The sequence below is a fragment of the Lithobates pipiens genome, unplaced genomic scaffold (genome assembly GCF_037356315.1).
Source record: "Lithobates pipiens isolate NorthernLeopardFrog02 unplaced genomic scaffold, aLitPip1_a1.2 Scaffold_1, whole genome shotgun sequence".
NCBI classification, from domain to species: domain Eukaryota; kingdom Metazoa; phylum Chordata; class Amphibia; order Anura; family Ranidae; genus Lithobates; species Lithobates pipiens.
In genome coordinates this window covers 115,594,277-115,611,935 of record NW_027507685.1, presented here as the reverse complement: position 1 = coordinate 115,611,935, position 17,659 = coordinate 115,594,277, and the positions used below count along the sequence as shown (strand labels likewise).

General features: G+C 46.3%; 1 protein-coding gene across 4 annotated transcripts in view; it reads left to right on the top strand.

Moving 5' to 3' along the window:
- Positions 1-15,891, top strand: part of LOC143970083 (IST1 homolog) — a 114,829-nt gene extending 98,938 nt beyond the window's left edge. For all 4 annotated transcript variants that reach the window (XM_077474378.1, XM_077474375.1, XM_077474377.1 and 1 more), the window contains one exon: positions 14,049-15,891. The gene's annotated coding sequence lies outside the window, so the exon portion shown is untranslated. The remainder of the gene's footprint in view (positions 1-14,048) is intronic.
- The last annotated feature ends 1,768 nt before the right edge of the window (positions 15,892-17,659 follow it).

Genomic DNA, 17,659 nt, shown 5'->3' with positions numbered 1-17,659 from the left:
GTAATAGGAATATGGCATGACAGGTCCTCTTTACAGTGAGATATGGGGTTACTAAGACCCCACATCTCACCTCTAGACTGGGAAGCCTGAAATAAAAAATAAATAAAAAAGCGATCCTGGCTTTGATCGTATTGGTGAGTCGGTAGAAGCACCGGAGGGGGGCGGGAGGGGGGGACATCCCCTCTCACCTCCTGTAAGAATGATTAAGCAGCGGAACAGCCGCTATGATCATTCTTATGGTGTAGGGAATCGCCGGCTGAAAAAGCTTATATCTGAATGATGCCTGTAGCTAAAACCATCATTTTAGATATCCCCGCACAAAGTCAAGGACATCATATGACGGCCTGCGGGCGGGAAGTGGTAAAAATGCATTTTTTTTTTAACATAAAGTTGTCCATTTATACAATATTTCTAACACATAGCATGTACATACCAAAAATGACACCCCAAAATAGATTCTCCTACTCCTCCTGAGTACGGCGATACCACATGTGTGACACTTCCACAGTGTCAGGGCTGGCTTAGCCCTTCCTCCTCTGGGATGGCCGCTCCGCTGTCGGCTAATTGCCAGCTCTCTTCTCTTTCCATAGTTACCAGCTGTTCCTGATGATGCTCATCTACCTGCCTATTTAAAGCCTTCCAGCTCACCTTTTCCTTTGCCTTCGCGTTGGTCACATCACAAGGAACCATCTCTTGCTGTTTGTTTTAAGACTGGCTTGCTGACATCCCCCCTGGCTTCTTATCCTGCTTGTGGTTGCTCTCCTTGGATCCCTGACTTCTGGCCTGGCTGATTACCTGTTCTGGTTAATGAACTTTGGACTGGCTGACTACCCGATCTGGCTACTGGACTTTGGCTATGCTTGACCACGCTTTTTTCTATTTACCTTTTTATTTTTATTAATAAACAAGTGTGATTTGATTGTACTTCTGTCTCAGTCTGTTTCATGGTTTCTGACACACAGCCTGGCAACATACAGAGGCCGAGTACAGCCAAGCATGGCCAAGCATGGCTGGGTATCACCGAGTATTGCTGGGTAGGGATGGCCTTGCGGTTTGCAGAGAATTTTCTGTGTTCGCGATTCGCGAAACCGGCGGACTTCTGGTGCTGTTCGCACGGTGGACATATGCGTTTACATTGTGAAAGAACTTTGACCCATGATGACACATCCATCATGGGGTATAGGACAGCCAATTGAGACATTTCAGCACATGGACAATTGGACATTCCCCCTACCTTTATAAATAGACCTGATCTGGCGGCCATTTTACATTCTGTCTTTTGTCAGTGTAGGGAGAGGTTGCTGTGTGGAGCAGGGACAGACTGTAGTGACACAAATCACTAGCTATTAGGTCCACAAAAGTCCTTCTAAGACTGCTATAGGTGTAAAGTATATAGGGTTCTGGTGCACTGCTGCTAATTGCTGAGTGCACTGCTGATCGATTCTGCAGCTGTCTTTTGTCAGCGTCCTGTCCCTACACTGTGTGGAGCAGGAACAGTCAGTTTAATCACTAGCTATTACTATTAGGTCCACAAAAGTCCTTTTTGGGAGTCATGCTTGTTTAACTGTCAGACTTGCAATGCTTATCCATGGCCGCCGCTGCCACCCCCTATTCAGGCACCCAGTCCCTTTTCAGGTGCCGGGCCCCTGAATTACAGCAGTGGGGGGGGGTTTTTGAAGCACCTGATTAGAGCCATGGGCTCTAATATGCGTCAAAAAAGGTTCACCCAGGTGTGTTAAAAAGCAAATGAATATCCCTGGGGATAGACGCATAGGAAGATCCAAGGATTGGGGCTTCCTGTTCCAAGCCGCAAGGATGCATCTTTGCAGAGGCCTTGAGTGGAACTGGGCGAATGGGACGGCCTCGAAGGAGGCGACCATTTTCCCTAACAGTCTCATGCACAACCGAATGGGGGAAGATCTTCTGCCCTGAATTAGGCGCACCAGATCCCCAATGGCCAAGGCCTTTAGCCTTGGAAGAAACACCTTGCCCTGAGCGGTGTCGATGATCATGCCCAGGTATTCCAACCTGGTGGCCGGCTGTAGGGACGACTTTTCTAGGTTTATGATCCAACCTAGGCGTTCTAGGTGTTCTAGCGTTCTGGTGACGCTGTGATTCAGGAACGCTGCTGTTTTCTCCATGAGAAGCAAGTCGTCTAGATAAGCCATGACGGCTATGCCCTGAGCTCTTAGGTTTGCTAAGAGAGGGTCCAGAATCTTTGTGAAGACTCGAGGGGCCGTAGCAAGCCCGAATGGCAAGGCCACAAATTGAAAATGGCACCACTCTACCGCGAACCTTAGAAATTTTTGGTGTGCGGGAAAAATTGGCACATGGAGATATGCATCCTTGATATCTATTGATGCCATGAATTCTCCCCCTTGCAGGGAGGAGACCACAGTGCGGATTGACTGCATTCGGAAGGACCGGATGCGTAAAAACCGGTTCAGATCCTTCAGATCCAGGATAGGTCTGACACTTCCATTTGGCTTTGGAACGGTGAAGAGATTTGAGTAAAACCCTGAACCCTGTTCTTTTGGGTTCACTTCTACTATCACCCCCTGGGATAGTAAGTGATCTAAGGCCAGAAATAGTGGTTTTTGCTTTACTGGATCCCTGGGGATCCTTGACCTTAGGAAACGAGAAGGTGGAATCTCCTGAAACTCTAGCCTGTAGCCCAGAGATATCGAAGAGATCACCCACTTGTCCTGGATCTTTTCCCGCCAGGCTCCTGCAAACTGCAGGAGCCTTCCCCCCACTCTGCCGAGCGGGGGCGCCCCTTCACAAGGAAGTTTTTGGGCTCTGCTTGGCAGGCTTTCGCCCCCAAGTCTTTTTCTGCCCCTGGGCTCGGCCTTGAGCCTTTCTAGTAGAGGAGGACTGAGAAGGCCGTCGCCACTGCTTAGAGCTTGATGTTTCGGGAGAGAGAGCACGCCTGAATGAAGGACGCTTGCTCCTTTTGACTGGAAGGAGAGTAGATTTACCCCCTGAAATATTTTGGACGAATTTATCGAATTCTTCTCCAAACAAACGTTCCCCTTTAAACGGGAACCCAATCAAATGCTTCTTGCATGACAGCTCAGCTGCCCAATTCTTTAGCCATAGGGCCCTTTGCATGTGAACCAACATGAGAGACAAACGTGATGCTTGTTGGACAGAATCCAAAATCGCATCAATCATGAAACACAGAATGTGAGGTAATTCTGCATAATTTTCTACTTCCTCACTGGGAAGGAGCCCAAGCATCTGCTTAACCTGTTCCTTGAGGAACTGACACAACCCCACGGCTGCGACTGTAGGTTGTACCACAGTGCCAGCCATGGAAAAGGAGGCTTTTAATAAGGTTTCCAGCTTTTTATCAGTTGGATCCTTGAATACCTGCGCATTATCCAATGGACAAGTCAGGTTTTTATTCACACAAGAAACAGCTGCATCGACAGATGGGACCCCCCACTTCTTGGTGAAACTTTCCTCCAAAGGATAATGCACAGAAAACCTTTTAGGAGGAGCAAACAGTTTATCGGGATGTCCCCAATCCTCATACATCAATTTATCCATTAAGGGATGAATTGGGAAGGAATAGGCAGTCTGTGGGGCTTTCCTGACTCCCAGGGAAGAAACAGAGGATGTAGCGACTTCAGCAGCAGGCATTCTGAATGTGGTACGCACCAATTCAGTATAATACTGCACCTGCTTTCTGAGTGCCTGGGAGGAGGGGACTATCTCCTCTTCCTCTGACTCATCCGACTGCTCATGATCCCTAGCCCAAGATAGGGATCTCTCCTCATTTTCAGAAGAATCATCTGAGAGAGGGATTTCAGCAGAGGGAGGGGATCTACCCCTTTTCCTGCTATCTTTCAGGGAAGCAGAAATAAAATTCATGATTCTCCCTTCAAAACCCTCCAATGTAGCCCTAAGGGAGTCCTCAGTGACATAAACCGGGGCTGAGACATTAGGAGAGGCTGCAAAACCTGACAGGGGCACTGACTCGTCTTGAGAGGCTGGCTCCAGTCTTGCAGGGGGGGATGGTAACTTACAGGCACTTTTGGAACCCCTGGACCTAGGCGGTGATTTACCAGTGCCTTTGCTACCTCCCCCTGAGACCCTCTTACGAGGAGACATAGTCCTAAGCTACAAAGCAGAGGTACTAGTACAAGTGCAATCACTGTTGTGCTTAAAGTCTCACAATAAATATATATGCTTAAACTGCACAACCTGATGCTGAGTAGGTGTCTAAGGTTTGCCTGGATCCAATCCCCACGGATGCTTACTGCCCACAGCTCCTGTGTCTCCAATTACAGCCCCCTGACACTCTAGGCTTTTTAAAACTGCCGCCTGGTGCCTGCGCAGTACAGCGCCGTGCACACTGACATGCACGGCTCGCAACCACACTCCCCCCTCCTCCATTAGGCCGGGAACGCGCCAGCGCGCGTGCACGAGGACCGCGGGATCCAGGGGGGGAAGGAGAACCCCAACGGAGCTGCGTGGGACCCCCAAACTACGTGGGACCCCTGTTTACCTTGATGTGGCAGGGACTGCAATGGAGACGTGAGTCAGCTGGAGAACCAGGCTTCACTGAGCGTGTGTACTGAAAGGCATGTAAGTATGCATCAGGCTGCTCTTACTCCCTCTAGTGGTGGAAACCAGGTAAGACATACAACTACTCACAATGAAGAAATCCATTCATATATTTATATATATACAGGATTAACTTCCCTTACCTGTCCTCGCCGCAGGAATTGCTGAACCAGACAAATTCCAGCCTTCACCCATCACGGTGGGTATTGTTAGCCAACCTTCAGGTTTATCTGGGTCTCTTTCTCGGAAGAACCTCCTACCTGGGCCATGTAGAAAGCTCTGCCAGAAACTTTCGTGCGCTCTGTATAAACAGTACACCAAGTCTGGTTTTCCCAGAGCCCAGTCTTCCAATGGAGAGGACTTACAGGCAAAACCTCGCTTCTTCGGCTGACGAGGCCCGGGTACCATACCATCTTGGGAGTCAAAATATCGGCCCGAGGTATGGATCCGGTTTGTTGTAGCCCTTAGGCCCTCGCAGGGACCTGCATAGAGCTAATGTTTTACGTGACCAACCACCATAGACACTGGCGAAAAAACTGAGGTGCCTCCCAGATGGGAGGGGTTATATAGGGGAGGAATTCTCCTTAATTAGGGTCAACCAGTGTCCAATCACCAGAGGTTCCTATATAACCCACTATGTAATGAAGCTCCTGTGTCCCGTGATGTATGATCAAGAAAAATTGCTGTGATCTGTATACATGGGGATACCCGGGAGTATCCTATAACCACTGTTCAGTTTAAAACTGGCTTAGGTACGGTGACCCATCAGGTTGGACTTGTCCCCCACTTGGTGCACAAGGCCATCATTGGTAGAGACTTCCCTAAGTTTCTCAGTGGCAGAGCCAGAACTCCTGGCCACTACTGACAATGTGGGTACAGGGGATTCCTCTCAGGGCTCCCTGGGTTTTCCTCTGTCGGTTATGGCAGGAGAACTGGAGGAGTCTGAGGAAGTCCCCACCGCCAGTAGAGCTGGACTGCCGTCTGCTGAATCCGAGCCTACGTTGGAGTTTGCTGACCTTAATGTGCACAAAGAAAATTTTGGTACTGAGCAGAGAAAAGACCAGAGCCTTGCCAGGGCCTGGGAAAATGTAATAGTGATTAATGAGGTACCTGTCGAACCAGGGGACAGGCCCTGTTTTCCTTATTTCAGCAGCAATCAGGATTTACTATATTGTGTATGTAAAATTAATGATGAAGTGGTTGAACAGTTGGTGGTCCCTAAGCCATACAGATGGGTAGTGTTGGAACTTGCCCATGGGCACTTGCTAGGAGGCCATGTAGGGGTTGAAAAAACGACTGAAAGGGTGATGTGCAGGTTTTACTGGCCCGGGGTACAGAAAGATATTGAGAATTATTGTCACTCTTGTCCTGTGTGTCAGATGTCAGCCCCACTACCCCACTTCCGAAGTCCTTTAGTGCCCTTGCCTATTATTGAAGTGCCCTTTGAGAGGATTGCCATGGACCTTGTGGGTCCACTCCCCAAGTCTGCCCGGGGTCATTAGCATATCCTTGTAATCATGGATTATGCTACCCGTTACCCTGTAGCAGTTCCCTTACGCACCGCGTCTGCTAAAAACATTGCCAAAGAGCTGTTTATGGTGTTCAGTCGGGTGGGCATCCCTAAAGAAGTCCTTACAGACCAGGGCACCCCATTTATGTCACGAATAACTAGGGAGCTGTGAAAGTTGTTTAAGGTGACACAGTTGCGAACCTCAGTGTACCATCCTCAAACGGATGGCTTGGGGGAGCGCTTCAATAAGACGTTAAAGAGCATGTTAAAAAAGGTTGTTTACAAGGATGAGAAAAACAGGGACTTCCTGATACCATACTTGATGATTGCCGTCAGAGAGGTTCCCCAGTCCTCTACGGGGTACTCTCCATTTGAGTTGCTTTATGGGAGACACCCTCGGGGACTCTTAGACATAGCCAAAGAAACTTGGGATGGGGAGCAGACACCCCATAAAAGTGTAATTGAGCACATTGCTCAAATGCAGGAGAGGATTGCAGCAATCATGCCTATGGTAAAAGAACACTTACTGCAGGCCCAGGCAGCCCAACAGAGAATATAAAACAGGCGGGCCCAACTCCGGTTTTTCTCACCTGGTGACAGGGTCCTGGTGTTCCTACTGTTGAGAGCGAGTTCCTGGCTAAGTGGCAGGGTCACTTTGAAGTAATTGAAAGAGTTGGGGACGTCAAATACAAGGTGTATCAACCAGGAAAAAAGAAGCCCGAGCAGGTTTACCATATAAACCTGTTAAAGCCCTGGCGGGATAGACTGGCGTTAACTGCAAGGTCCATCCCGGTAACGCTTAAGGGTACTTAGTCCCCTCTGATCCCTGAGGTCAAGATTCCAGACACCTTGTCATGGTCCCAAAAAACAGGAAGCTAGAGAGTTCCTGATGAGGAATAGAGAGAAATTTTCAGAGTTACCTGGCGTGACTTCAGCAGTTCAGCATGATATTGTTACTGAACCTGGGGTACGTGTCAAGCTCAAACCGTACAGAATTCCTGAAGCGAGGAGAAAAGACATCAGCAATTAAGTTAAAAGAATGTTGGAGCTAGATGTTATTGAGGAATCCAATAGTGACTGGTCTAGCCCCATCGTGTTAGTCTCAAAAACGGACGGCACTTGGAGGTTCTGTAACGACTTCAGGAAGCTTAATGCAGTGACAAAGTTTGACACACCCAATGCCCAGAGTAGACAAACGTATAGACCGACTTGGCAAAGCTTGCTATATTACCACTTTGGACTTGACAAAAGGGTATTGGCAAATACCCCTGACTGGTAGCCCCGGAGGGTTCATTCCAATATAAAAAAAAATGCCTTTTGGGTTGCAAAATGCCCCCGCGACATTTCAGAGGGCCATGGACAGGACACTAAGACCCCACTGACGATATGCATCAGCCTATTTAGATGACATGGTGGTATATAACACTGACTGGGAGTCTCATTTGCCTCGTGTCCAGGCTGTCCTTGATTCCCTCTTCAAAGAAGGTTTTACGGCAAATCCAAAAAAATGTGCCATTGGTCTAGAGCAGTGATGGCGAACCTTGGCACCCCAGATGTTTTGGAACTACATTTCCCATGATGCTTAACTACACTGCAAAGTCCATGGGCATCATGGGAAATGTAGTTCCAGAACATCTAGGGTGCCAAGGTTCGCCATCACTGGTCTAGAGGAAGCCAAGTATTTGGGCTACACTATTGGCCGTGGTGTCATAAAACCTCAAGTGAGTAAAATAGAAGCCATCCAGGAGTGGCCACGTCCTGCAAACAAGAAGCAGGTCAGGGCCTTTCTTGGCATTGCGGGGTATTCTAGAAGATTTATTCAAAATTTTGCAACTATAGCTGCCCCTCTGACAGACCTGACGAAAGGTAAAGACTCTGTAATGGTGAATTGGTCCTTAGTAGCAGAGGAGTCTTTCCAAGTCCGGAAGAAGGCTCTTTGTGCACAGCAAGTACTGTACTCCCCCGAATTTCTCCAAAGATTTTTTGGTTCAGACGGATGAGTCTGTTGGTATCGGGGCAGTACTATCGCAGGTACACAATGGGGAAGAACACCCTGTGGTGTACCTAAGCAGAAAGCTCAGTGACCATGAGAAAAAGTATGCAGTCATTGAAAAGGAATCTTTAGCCATAAAGTGGGCCATGGATGCGCTCAGGTACTATTTGTTAGGGCGCCAGTTTGAGTTAATAACTGACCATGCTCCCCTGAAATGGATGGCCCAAAAGGAGAGTAATGGATGGGTGAACCGGTGGTTTTTGGCTCTACAGGATTACTCCTTCACCGTAAAACACAGGCCAGGTGTTGAGATGGGGAATGTAGATGCCCTGTCCTGTATTCCCTCCTGTTGGGGCACAGGTGTTCCAACCCTGGGGTTGAAATAAGGGGGAGGATATGTAGCAGAGCGTCCCAGAGAGAGCTAGGAAAAGTCCTGTTCGGGGTTTATACATCTCTCAGGCTCCTCTCGTACACATTCAGAAATCTCTGATCCATGATCCAGTTCGGGTCTTGGTCCTTTTCCCCAGGCTAATTTAAGCTCACCTGAGCAGACAAAAGGTTGGTAAAAGATGTTAAGCAGTTTATGTAGAGACTGACAAGCGGTAGGCTTGTTCAGCTTGGTAGTGAGGGCCTGCATATTGTATAGTTAGAGCCGAGACACGGCTAGGATTTGTGTTTTGCTATTTTTTGTCCTTTTTATTTTGTTTTCTGGAACACTGTACAGCACCTATATATGGACTTGTATATAACACAAATAAACACAGCACTGTTTGTCACTACATCACTGGATTTGGTATCTGTGCCTGAGCAACTGCTCATCCCAGGGAGCTTTGTACCTGCTACCTGTCCCCCAGGTTACACAGAGGTGAAAGAAGTTCTCTTATATTTGGGAGTGCAGGAAGAGTTCTTATGAGAGGTGTAGTAAGTTCTTATATCGGGGGTGCAGGAAGTTCTCCCATATCAGAGGTGTTAGAAGTTCTCTTGTATCGGGGTGTAGGAAGTTCTCTTATATCGGGGGGTTTAGGAAGTTCTCTTATATCGGGGGTGTAGTAAGTTCTTATATTTGGGGGGGTGCAGGAAGTTCTCTTATATCGGGGGTGCAGGAAGAGCTCTTATATGAGGGGGGCAGGAAGTGCTTTGATATGGGGGGCAGGAAGTGCTTTGATATCGGGGGGTGCAGGAAGTTCTCTTATATCGGGGGTGCAGGAAGTTCTCTTCTATCGGGGGGTTCAGGAAATGCTCTTATATTGAGGGTGCAGGAAGCGCTCTTATATCGGTGGTGTAGTATGTTCCCTTATATCGGGATGTTGGAAGTTCTCTCATATCGGGGGAGCAGGAAGTTGGGGGGGGTGTAGGAAGTTCTCTTATTTTGGGGGGTGCCGAAAGTGCTTTGATATTGGGGGTGCAGGAAGTGCTTGTGATATCAGGGGGCTGCGGGAAGTTCTCTTATATCAGGGGGCGCAGGAAGTTCTCTTATATCAGGGGTGTAGGTAGTTCTCTTATATCGGAGGGTGCAGGAAGTTCTCTTATATCGGGGGTGCAGGAAATGCTCTTATATCGGTGGTGTTGTATGTTCTCTTATATCGGGATGTAGGAAGTTCTCATATCGAGGGTGTAGGAAATGCTCTTATATCGGGGTGTAGGAAGTTCTCTTATATCGGGGGGGGGGGGAAGTGCAGGAAGTTCTCTTATTCTTGTTTTCATCTGTTTGTCACCAGGTCACTGAAAGATCAACTGTGATTGGTTGTTAAGGGATTCGCACTTTGTCTTATTGAATGATTATATCTTTTCTATACGATAATATTCATTGTGACTCAATGTTACTTCCTTTCCTAGGTCAGACCCCCAAATTACACCAGACATAGATCAAATTATGGTGAGTGTCACCTCCCACGATCGATGTTCTTCTACTACCTACAGCTGCAACATGCAGTGAAGATCCAGGCTGGGGGGCCCTGTGGACTCTCTCACGATCTTCCGATACATGGCTAACGTATCAGAGTCCCGGGGCTTTATCTCTAGAACTTATTCTATGGTTCTTAATATTTAGCTGAGTGTAGGGTAGGACTTAGGGTGGTGGGGGCCCCTGGGCTTGAGTCGCTTTCGGGCCCTACCTTCTATACATTACCGTGTTTATCGGCGTATAACACGCACCCCAAGTTTAGGAGGGAAGTTTAAGGAAAAACCTTACATTTAAAGTGGTTTTAAACACTTACAAACCACTTTGACCTACAGGTAAGCCTAGATTAAGGCTTACCTGTAGGTCCAAGAAATATCTCCTAAACCTATATGGTTTAGGAGATATTTGCCCGAAGACAGGCACTGCTGTCTACGGCGCATGCACCGTAGACAGCGGCGCGCAGGCGCACTGAGCGCGGCATTTCCAACAACGGAGCTGCCACGCGTGTCGGCTCCCGTGTGCAGCGGCGGAGCTGCGAGACCCCACCGAAAAGATGGATGCGCCGGACTACAGGGGACAGCGGTGACATCGCTGGCTCCTGTGTCAGGTAAGTGAAACATAATGGGCTACTATGCGATGCATAGTTGTCCATTATGCTTTGTCTTTGCAGGGAATGAAAGAGGAAGTAAACCCATCAGGGTTTACTTCCTCTTTAAATGCCCATCAATGCAGCCTTGTCCATCATTTGCAGCCTTGTCATTGCAGTCTTGAAGTTTAAAAATGTCACCGCTGAGATGCAGAGGGTCCTCTTGGCAGCTCTCGCGTCCTTTCGCAGTCCCGAGCGGAGCCGAGAGTAGCTGAGTGTACTCGGCTCGGCTCAGTCATGCCCAGTCCCTGTGTTATGTCCATCATAGGGCGGCATTGAGCATGACTGTGAGCGGAGCCAAGCCGAGCACACTTGGCTATGTATCTCGGCGCGGCCCACGGGGCCCCCTATTGGGTGGGGCCCATGGGCTTGAGCCCAGTCAAGCCCAATGGTAAGTCCGGCCCTGGCTGGGGGGGGGGGATTTCCTCCGGCTGCATCAAGTAAATGGGAGAAGGAGGTGGGAACATTTGAGGATGAGCCATGGGAGGAGGAGGTGGGAACGTTCGAGGATGAGCCATGGGAGGAGGAGGTGGGAACATTTGAGGATGAGCCATGGGAGGAGGAGGTGGGAACATTCGAGGATGAGCCATGGGAGGAGGAGGTGGGAACATTCGAGGATTAGCCATGGGAGGAGGAGGTGGGAACATTCGAGGATAAGCCATGGGAGGAGGAGGTGGGAACATTCGAGGATGAGCCATGGGAGGAGGCCCTCCAGGTGGTACTTGTTCATTGAATGTGGCCCAGAGGCCATCTCCATTACATATTGTCCTCAGAGTACGCTTCACACCTGACAGACTGTGAGACCGGAACCGTAATGCCACGTACACACGATCGGAAATTCGGCCAGCAAAAGACGGATGAGAGCTTTTGGTCGGAAAACACGATTGTGTGTATGCTCCATCAGACTTTTGCTGGCTGAATTATTTTTTTTTTTTTTTATAAATACACCCCTGAAAATGTTTTCCTGGTTTCACAATGTGTGTCTTCATTGGCAGAACAATCTCCCTCTGGTGCAGTGTGATAATTATGCTAAAAGTGAGTTAAAAACCATATAAAAAAAAAAATACTAATTAGGTACTACATAATTATTATTAGTATTGGTATTACATAGTATTATATCGTATTGCATAGTATTGCATCGTATTGCATAGTACTATATTGTATTACAGTGGTGTGAAAAAGTGTTTGCCCCCTTCCTGATTTCCTGTTCCTTTGCATGTTTGTCACACTTAAGTGTTTCGGAACATCAAACCAATTTAAACAATAGTCAAGGACAACACAAGTAAACACAAAATGCAATTTGTAAATGAAGGTGTTTATTATTAAAGGTGAAAAAAAATCCAAACCATCATGGCCCTGTGTGAAAAAGTGATTGCCCCCCTTGTTAAAACATACTATAACTGTGGTTGTCAGCACCTGAGTTCAATTTCTCTAGCCACACCCAGGCCTGATTATTGCCACACCTGTTCACAATCAAGACATCACTTAAATAGGAGCTGCTTGACACAGTAAGGTCCACCAGAAGATCCTTAAAAGCTACACATCATGCCGAGACCCAAAGAAATTCAGGAACAATTGAGAAAGAAAGTAATTGAGATCTATCAGTCTGGAAAGGGTTATAAAGCCATTTCTAAAGCTTTGGGAATCCAGCGAACCACAGTGAGAGCCATTATCCACAAATGGCGAAGACATGGAACAGTGGTGAACCTTCCCAGGAGTGGCCGGCCGCCCAAAATTACCCCAAGAGCGCAGCGACGACTCATCCAAGAGGTCACAAAAGACCCCACAACAACGTCCAAGGAACTGCAGGCCTCACTTGCCTCAGTTAAGGTCAGCGTTCATGCCTCCACCATCAGGAAAAGACTGGGCAAAAATGGCCTGCATGGCAGAGTTCCAAGGAGAAAACCACTGCTGAGCAAAAAGAACATCAAAGCTCGTCTCAATTTCTCCACAACACATCTTGATGATCCCCAAGACTTTTGGGACAACATTCTGTGGACCGATGAGACAAAAGTGGAACTCTTTGGAAGGTGTGTGTCCAAGTATATCTGGCGTAGAAGGAACACTGCATTTCATAAAAAGAACATTATACCAACAGTAAAATATGGTGGTGGTAGTGTGATGGTCTGGGGCTGTTTTGCTGCTTCAGGACCTGGAAGACTTGCCGTGATAAAAGGAACTATGAATTCTGCTGTCTACCAAGAGATCCTGAAGGAGAATGTCCGACCATCTGTTCATGTACTCAAGCTGAAACGAACTTGGGTTCTGCAGCAGGACAATGATCCTAAACACACCAGCAAGTCCACCACCGAATGGCTGAAGAAAAACAAAATGAAGACTTTGGAGTGGCCTAGCCAAAGTCCTGACCTGAATCCTATTGAGATGTTGTGGTATGACCTTAAAAAGGCCGTTCATGCTCGAAAACCCTCTAATGTAACTGAATTAGGACAATTCTGCAAAGATGAGTGGGCCAAAATTCCTCCAGGACGCTGTAAAAGCCTCATTGCACGTTATCGCAAACACTTGGTTGCAGTTGTTGCTGCTAAGGGTGGCCCAACCAGTTATTAGGTTTAGGGGGCAATCACTTTTTCACACAGGGCCATGATGGTTTGGATTTTTTTTCACCTTTAATAATAAACACCTTCATTTACAAATTGCATTTTGTGTTTACTTGTGTTGTCCTTGACTATTGTTTAAATTGGTTTGATGTTCCGAAACACTTAAGTGTGACAAACATGCAAAGGAACAGGAAATGAGGAAGGGGGCAAACACTTTTTCACACCACTGTACATAGTATTACATAGTAGGTGAGGTTGAAAAAAAAGACACAAGTCCATCCTATGAATTACTAAATATAGCAAAATAAAATAGTCAAATAGAACATGCGTTTCCTGAATAGAGAAAGTAAAAAGAAAAAGTGTCAAAAATACCCAAAGAGATGCAACATTTAACTCTTAGTGAACTGACTCCAGGGTGTGGGGGGGGGGGGGGGATCTTTTCCCCCAAACTGATTGCTTACATGTCATCCATGAAAGGATATTTTTTATTTCTCATGTGTGATGTGCTGCTTTTCTAATTCTGAAATGTATTTGCAGCTCCTCCGACTCAGCAACAACTTCCAAGGCAAAATTCACAGACAGGAAATCCTACCAGAATGGTTAAACCCCCCTTCAAAACAAACATGGTTGCTTCCCGGGACAGTATTCATGATGAGGGCCATACTTATGAAAAGGTCCAATAATCATCTAAAAAGACCAGATGGGACAATTCTTCATGATTTAATACTCTGTGATATAGAGAATTTATTTACAAAATATATGAAAACTAGAAAATTTTATTTGATAAGAAATTATTTTGTTGCTACAACTTATCCACCTTACCAACCGCTCAGTGTCCTCCACCCCCCTCCACCAATCTCTACACTGACCTCCATTCAATGTCCTCCACCCCTCTACCAATCCCTCCACTGACCTCCATTCAGTGTCCTCCACCCCTCCCTACACTGACCTCCATTCAGTGTCCTCCACCCCTCTAATCCAATCTCTACACTGATCTGCATTCAGTGTCCTCCACCCCTCTCTGCCAACCCCTCCACTGGTCTCCATTCAGTGTCCTCCACCCCTCTCCACCAATCTCTACACTGACCTCCCTTCAATGTCCTCCGCCCCTCTCTGCCAATCCCTCCACTGGTCTCCATTCAGTGTCCTCCACCCCTCTCTACCAATCCCTCCACTGACCTCCATTCAGTGTCCTCCACCGCTCTCCACCAATCTCTACACTGACCTCCACTCAGTGTCCTCCACCAATTTCTACACTCATCTCCATTCAGTGTCCTCCACCCCTCTCTGCCAATCCCTCCACTGGTCTCCATTCAGTGTCCTCCACCCCTCTCCACTAATCTCTACACTGACCTCCATTCAGTGTCCTCCACCGCTCTCCACCAATTTCTACACTGACCTCCATTCAGTGTCCTCCACCGCTCTCCACCAATTTCTACACTGACCTCCATTCAGTATCCTCCACCGCTATCCACCACTTTCTACACTGACCTCCATTTAGTGTCCTCCACCCCTCTACACCAATCCCTCCACTGGTCTCCATTCAGTGTCCTCCACCCCTCTCCACCAATCTCTCCACTGACCTCCATTCAGTGTCCTCCACCCCTCCCTACACTGACCTCCATTCAGTGTCCTCCACCCCTCTAATCCAATCTCTACACTGATCTGCATTCAGTGTCCTCCACCCCTCTCTGCCAACCCCTCCACTGGTCTCCATTCAGTGTCCTCCACCCCTCTCCACCAATCTCTACACTGACCTCCCTTCAATGTCCTCCGCCCCTCTCTGCCAATCCCTCCACTGGTCTCCATTCAGTGTCTTCCACCCCTCTCCACCAATCTCTCCACTGACCTCCATTCGGTGTCCTTTACCAATCTCTATACTGATCTCCATTTGGTGTCCTCCACCCCTCTACACTGACCTCCATTCAGTATCCTCCACCAATCTCTACATTGACCTCCATTCAGTGTCCTCCACCCCTCTCTACCAATCCCTCCACTGACCTCCATTCAGTGTCCTCCCCCACTCTCCACCAATCTCTACACTGACCTCCACTCAGTGTCCTCCACTCCTCTCCACCAATCTCTACACTGGTCTCCATTCAGTGTTCTCCACCCCTCTCCACCTATCTCTACACTGACCTCCATTCAATGTCCTCCACCCCTCTCCTCCAATCTCTACACTGATCTCCATTCAGTGTCCTCCACCCCCTCTGCCAATCCCTCCACTGGTCTCCATTCAGTGTCCTCCACCCCTCTCTGCCAACCCCTCCACTGATCTTCGATTGCTCAGCAAACTAAATTCAAAATACTAAAACAAAACCCACAAAGCCATTCACAACTCTGCCCCGAGCTACATCACCAATCTTGTCTCCAAATATCACCCAAACCATTCTCTTCGCTCCTTCCAAGACCTTCTGTTCCCAAGTCTTTCCCATCCTCTGGAACACTCTACCCCAATCTGTATGGCTATCCCCTACTCCAGCTGCCTTTAGGTGATTCCTGAAAACTCATCTCTTCAGAGAAGACTAATCTCCCATCAATTCCATCAGATAACACCCCCCCCCCCCCCCCCCACACACACACACAGTTATTACCTTTTCTACCACTTGCCCCACCCTCTTAGATTGTAAGCTATTTTATTGTATTGTAACTGTGCTGTATCCCTTTTTTATATTGTAAAGTGCTGCGTACTCTGTTGGCGCTATATATATCCTGTATAATAATAATAATAATAATAATATAAATTCTGTATTATAATAATATTACAAAATGATGAAAAAATAAAAAAATATTTTATGTTACAATAAACGTTACAAGATTTTTTATCACAGGTCTGCCTTCAAAAGGTTAAATACTATTCTAAAATGAAATTTTTTGTTTATTTATAAGTGTGAATCAATCTAAAAAGTTATCGGGTGATATATTAGGATTTGTTTGTATCGTCTTCTCTTCATCGTTTGATCTGCAGGGCGGATGATCGTGTCTCTTGCTTCGCCTCTCTGCTCACCTCCTTCCTGTTATCTGAGCTTCTCTTCATAAACCATCAGAAGAAGAAATGAAGGGGCACGGCTCTGAAGATGAATGCTTTCCTTTTTACCTCTTATTAGGAAGGTGCAGACACTTTGTGTGTGTGTGTATGTGTGTGTGTATGTGCGTGTGTGTGTATATATATATATATATATATATATATATATATATATATATATATATATATATATATATACACAAAAGTATTGGGACACCTGCCTTTACACACACATGAACTTTAACCACTGGGCACTTAAACACCCTTAATAATCAGACCAATTTTCAGCTTTCTGTGCTCTCACATTTTGAATGACAATTACTCAGTCATGCAACACTGTACCCATATGACATTTTTGTCCTTTTTTTTCACACAAATAGACCTTTCTTTTGGTGGTATTTAATCACCGCTGGGTTTTTTCTTTTTTGTGCTATAAAAGAAAAGACTGAAAATTCTGTAAAAAAAAAAAATAATAATAATAATTTTCTTTGTTTCTGTTATAAAATCTAGCAGATTAGTAATTTTTCTTCATAAATTTTGGCCAAAATTTATACTACTACATATCTTTGGTAAAAATAAGTACAAATTGATGGATATTATTTGGTCTTTGTGAAAGTTATAGAGTCCACAATCTATGGTGCCAATATCTGAAAATTGATCACACCTGAAGTACTGGCGGCCTACCTCATTTCTTGAGAACCTACCAAGCCAGAAAAGTACAAATACCCCCTAAATGACCCCTTTTTGGAAAGAAGACATTCCAAGGTATTTAGTAAGAGGCATGATGAGTTTTTTGACGCTGTCATTTTTTTCCCCACAATTCTTTGCAAAATCAAGATTTTTCTTTTTCCTTTTTTTTTTTTCCCACAAAATTGTCATATTATCAGGTTATTTCTCACACGCAGCATATGCATACAACAAATTACACCCCAAAACACATTCTGCTATTACTCCTGAGTATAGCAATACCACATGCGTGAGACTTTTACACAGCCAGGCCACATACAGAGGCCCAACATGCAGGGAGCACCTTCAGGCATTTTGGAGCACCCAGCCCAATTCTGACATTTCTCTCCTACATGTAAAAATCATCATTTATTTGCTAGAAAATTACATAGAACCCCAAAACATTATATATGTGTTTTTTTTAGCAAAGACCCTAGAGAATATAATGGTGCTCATTGCAACTTTTTATTTCACAAGATATTTGCGCAGCAATTTTTCGAATGCTTTTTTTTTTTTGGAAAAAACGTTTTTGTGCTTTAAAAAAACCAAAACAGTAAAGTTAGCCCAATGTTTTTGCATAATGTGAAAGACGAAGTTACGCCGAGTAAATAAATACCTACCTTGTCACCCTTCAAAATTGCACACACTCGTGGAATGGCGCCAAACATCGCTACTTAAAAATCCCCACAGGCAACGTTCGCAGCTATACCTCACGTGTGGTTTGAACAT